Source organism: Piliocolobus tephrosceles, chromosome 4 (genome assembly GCF_002776525.5).
Source record: "Piliocolobus tephrosceles isolate RC106 chromosome 4, ASM277652v3, whole genome shotgun sequence".
Classification (NCBI taxonomy): Eukaryota; Metazoa; Chordata; class Mammalia; order Primates; family Cercopithecidae; genus Piliocolobus; species Piliocolobus tephrosceles.
The window spans coordinates 113,589,996-113,595,583 of NC_045437.1; positions in this window are offsets into that span (position 1 = coordinate 113,589,996).

Sequence of the window (5,588 nt, forward strand, 5' to 3'; positions counted from 1 at the left end):
ACAGACATGAGCTACCACACCCAGCCTGCAATTTTTTTTTTTTTTTGAGACAGGGTTTCACTAGTGCAGTGGTATGATCATAGCTCACTGTAACCTTGAACTCCCACACTCAAGTGATCCTCCTGCCTCAGCCTCCTGAGTAGCAAGGACTACAGGTGGACACCACCTTGCCCAGCTAATTAAAAAAAAAAATTTTTTTTTTTTATAGAGACAGGGTTTCCCTATATTGCCCAGGCTGGTCTCAAACTCCCGAGCTCAAGTGATCCTCCTGCCTCAGCCTCCCAAAGTGCTGGGATTCCTGGTGTGAACCACACACTTAGCCCAGGGCAGTGCTTTACAGTTTGCAAAGTGCCTACATTATAGCATTTAATCCTCAGGGTGGTTTCTGTTAGGGATTTCTTCATAAGTGATGATAAAGAAACAGACTAGGAAAGGTAAAGGTTTTGTCAAGATCACACAGCTAGTTAGGTACTGAGCCCATGCTCGAACACTAGTCCTTAGATTGCAAATCTATGTCCTTTTGCCAACACCAGATGACCAGCCTGAAAGCCAGTAACTACACATTACTTATTCTCTTTTTATTTATTTATTTATTTGCTTTTAGAGACAGGGTCTCACTATGTTAGCCAGGGTGGTCGCGAACTACTTATTTATCTTAAAGAAGAGTTCTGGTTACTCATACTTGCATAGCATAAGTTCTTCAGGGATAATCCAAGGGATAGAGGGGATTTTTGCTGAAGTGGCAGAACCCACAAGGATATTTTTTAATACTATGTAACAAATCCTGGGAGTGGAGTATGTAAGTTGCTTTGCATATTATTGGAAAACAACCCCTCCACCCCCACCACTCCCAATCCAATTACATGCTCAAAATAATGTCCATTTATTCTCCAATGAGTGCTGTCAGGGTTCATCCCCTGTGCCATAGAGGCAGAGTCCTGAGCTACCCTGCTGAGGGTCTGAACAGCCCTCATTGTCACCAGTTTTCTATTTTGTCTTTGTGTGAGTGCTTCCAAGAATGGCCCAGGTGTGGACTCCTTGCTGGGACCTGGCAGTGCAGGTGATGCCTTATATTTGTTGGGCTGGCTTTTTATTTCCTCCTTGTGGAAAATGAGAACCATTTTCCAACACATCCTACTGTGTATTGTTGCCATGGGAGATGAACAATCCCAGGGAAATGGCTTTGCTAAGGGACAGGAACTGGCTTACAGTTCAGCATACATTTCAGCTGCTTAAATACTGACTGTGTGTGTGCATGTGCAAACTAAACTATAGGGCTTAAGATATAGTTCTTGCTCTCAAAGAGATTAAACTATAGTTTTTCTTTCTTTTCTTTTTTTTTTTTGAGATAGAGTCTCACTCTTGTCACCCAGGCTGGAGAGCAATGGTGCGATCTCGGCTCACTGCAACCTCCGCCTCCCAGGTTCAAAAATTCTCCTGCCTCAGCCTCCCAAGTAGTTAGAACTACAGGCGTGCACCACCACGCCAAGCTAATTTTTGTATGTTTATTAGAGACGGGGTTTTACCGTGTTGGCCAGGCTGATCTTGAACTCCTGATCTCATGTGATCTGCCCGCCTTGGCCTCCCAAAGTGCTGGGATTACTGGTGTGAGCCACCACACCCGGCCTCAAACTCTAGTTTTTCTAACTCTAGTATGTCTAATTTAGTGATAGACATAAAAGTATCTACTGAGTATGTAATATCAGAGAGTACGTTTTAACTGCTATAACAGAGATAATGATTAGGCTGGGCACAGTGGCTCATACCTGTAATCCCAGCACTTTGGAAGGCTGAGGTGCTTGACCCCAGGAGTTCAAGACCATGATGGGCAATGTGGCAAGACCCTATCTCTACAAAATTAAAAAAATTAGCTGGGTATGGTGGTGTGTGACTTTGGTCCCAGCTACTCAGGAGGCTGAGGTGAGAGGATCGCTTGAGACTGCAGTGAGCTGTTGTACCACTGCACTACTGCCTGGGTGACACAGCAAGATTCTGTCTCCGGAAAAAAAAAAAAAAAAAAGGCCAGTGCGGTGGTGGCTCATGCCTGTAATCATAGCACTTTAGGAGGCCAAGTGGGTGGATCACCTGAGGACAGGAGTTCAAATGGTGAAACCCGATCTCTACTAAAAAATAAAAAAATTAGCTAGGCATGGTGGCAGGAGCCTGTAATCCCAGCTACTCAGGAGGCTGAGGCAGGAGAATTGCTTGAACCCAGGAGACGGAGGTTGCAGTGAACCGCGATCGCGCCACTGTACTCCAGCCTGGGCAAGAAGAGCAAGTCTCCATCTCAAAAAAATAAAAAAAGAGAGAGAGATGACAGTCGAGGCTAGTGGGCTAGTGTGGAAGGGGTGGGACAATGAATCCACCATGTGGGGATCAGAATGGTATCTGGGTTACCTCCTAATAGTCTTTTTATTTCTCATCTCTAAGAATATATCTGAAACTATTAGAAGTGGCCACAGATTAGCTTTTACTAACAGGATGTAAAGAAGTGTTGTTTGAATCAGAACCTGAGATTGGTCCAGAACAGAAGGGGTGCTCTTGAGGAGAACTGTGGAAATACCAAGCCCAGCAGCAGCCCAGGGGCACATCTTTGCTGCAATCCTAGTCCACTTCTCAGGCTGGGTAATTTTATTTTATTTACTTTATTTTATTTTTTTGAGACAGAGTTTCACACTTGTCACCCAGGGTGGAGTGCAATGGCATAATCTCAGCTCACTGCAACCTCCGCCTCCTGGGTTCAAGCGATTCTCCTGCCTCAGCCTCCTGAGTAGCTGGGATTACAGGCACCTGCCACCATGCCTGGCTATTTTTTGTATTTTTAGTAGAGATGGGGTTTCACCATGTTGGCCAGGGTGGTCTTGAACTCCTGACCTCAGGTGATCCACCTGCCTCAGCCTCCCAAAGTGTTGGGATTACAGGCATGAGCCACTGTGCCCGGCCTGCTGGATAATTTTCTTTTTTGAGACAGAGCCTTGCTCTGTCGCCAGGCTGGAGTGCAGTGGCGTGAGTGCAGTGGTGAGATCTTGGTTCACTGCAACCTCAGCTGAGTGCGACCTCTGCCTCCCAGGTTCAAGCGATTCTCCTGCCTCAGCCTCCTGAGTAGGTGGGACTACAGGTGCGCGCCACCACACCCAGCTAATTTTTTTGTATTTTTAGTAGAGGAGGGTTTAGTAGAGGGGGGTTTCACCATGTTGGCCAGGATGGTCTTGATCTTTTGACCTTGTGATCCGCCCGCCTTGGCCTCCCAAAGTGTTGGGGTTACAGGCGTGAACCACCGTGCCCGGTCTTTCTTACCTGTAGTGCTTGAATGGCTTCCTGTTGCTTACTGAATAAAGTTAAAATGTCACGTGGTATAAGAGGCCCAGTATATTCTACTTCCTTTTCCGCCCACTTCCGATACTCTCTCAAGCACCAAGCCCCCTGGATGAACTTTAGCACTGTGGTAGGTTCTCCAACTGGGGCATCCTTTCACACCCCTTTGCCTTTATTCATTATATTCCCATTGCCTTTATTTATTTATTTATTGAGATGGAGTTACATTCTCTCACCCAGGCTGGAGTGAAGTGGTGTGATTTTGCCTCACTGCAACCTCCGCCCTCCTGGGTTCAAGCAATTTTCCTGCCTCAGCCTCCCAACGTTACCTTTAATGTCCTTCTACCATCTGTTGTCGTCCATTTGACAAACTCATTCAACTTCCACCCCAAGTTTCAGCCACAGCATTACATATTGTGCAGAAAATAATTAACATAGTAGGTTTGAGACTATGGTAGCTCTTTGAAAGGTCTGCTCTCAAGTTTGGCTTTTGGTTGGCATCTGGGAACTTGGGATTTCAGAAGTGTTTCCAAATTCCACATAAAAGTGGTTCACTGCGGCTGGGCGCAGTGGCTCATGCCTATAATCCCAGCACTTTGGGAGGCCTAGGTGGGTGGATCGCCTGAGATCAGGAGTTCGAGACTAGCCACGCCAACATAGTGAAACCCTGTCTCTACTAAAAGTACAAAAAATCAGCCGGGCATGGTGTCGCACGCTTGTAATCCCAGCTACCTGGGAGGCTGAGGCAGGAGAATCACTTGAACCCGGGAGGTGGAGGTTGCAGTGAGCTTAGATCGCACTCTAACCTGGGCAACAAGAGCAAAACTCTGTCTCAAAAAAAAAAAAAAAAAAAAAACAAAAGTAGCTCAGTGAGTCTAAACTGTTTGTGCAAACAATATAGTTTATGCTGAACATCTACTTTCCTTCTGGGAGTGTGAAATTTTGGTTTGCACCAGGCAGAGTGGTAAAGTAGGCAGCCTATGTAACTGACCCCTGATAAAACCCTGGATTCCTAGGCTCAGGCAAGCTTCCCTGGTAGATACCACTTCATAAGTGTTGTCACAATTAGATGCTGGAGGAATTAAGTGACTCCACTGGGAAGGTACTCTTGAAACTTGTGCCCAGTTTCCTTTGGACTTCATCCCAGGTGCTGATTTTTGCTTTGTATCCTTTGGCTGTAATAAATTATAGTGTAAGTGCTATAGTTTGAGAAGCATTGGTTGCTTTTTTTCCCCGTGGTTTTTAGCTTGTATCTCTATTGGCTGTGTTTCCTCTAACTGAAAGTTATATCTAAACACTTGGTGTATTTAAGTTAAACATTCTGGCTAGAATACATCTTTGGAGATGTTGCATGATTCATGTTGTATAGCATCTGAAGAACATAATAACATCATACCTGATTAATTCGCCAAGTGAAGCTAAATTGACCACTGGATTAGGGTAATGGTAGTTTAAACCTTCCATTATGTAAATAAGCTTCCTCCCTGATGATCAGAAAGTGTGTGTGTGTGTGTGTGTGTGTGTGTTTTGGATGGAGTCTCACTCTGTTGTCTAGGCTAGAGTGCTGTGGCATGATCTCAGCTCACTGCAACCTCTGCCTCCTGGGTTCAAGCGATTCTCCTGCCTCAGCCTTCCAAGTAGCTGGGATTACAGACGTGCACCACCAAGCCTGGCTAATTTTTGTATTTTTAGTAGAGCCATGTTGGCCAGGCTGGTCTCAAACTCCTGACCTCAGCTGATCCACCCAGCCTCCCAAAGTGCTAGGATTATATGCGTGAACCACTGTGCCTGCCCACCCCCCTTTTTTTTTGATACAAGATCTCCCTCTGTCACCCAGGCTGGAGTGCAGTAGTGCAGCCTTAAACTCCATGGCTCAAGCAATCCTCCTGCTTGAGCCTCCAAAGTAGCTAGGACTATAGGCACATACTACCAAGCCTGGCTAGTTTTATTATTAATTTTTTGTAGAGATGGGGGTCTTGGCCGGGCGCGGTGGCTCAAGCCTGTAATCCCAGCACTTTGGGAGGCCGAGACGGGCGGATCACAAGGTCAGGAGATCGAGACCATCCTGGCTAACACGGTGAAACCCCGTCTCTACTAAAAATACAAAAACTAGCCGGGCGAGGTGGCGGGCGCCTGTAGTCCCAGCTACTCCGGAGGCTGAGGCAGGAGAATGGCGTAAACCCGGGAGGCAGAGCTTGCAGTGAGCTGAGATCCGGCCACTGCACTCCAGTCCGGGCGACAGAGCGAGACTCCGCCTCAAAAAAAAAAAAAAA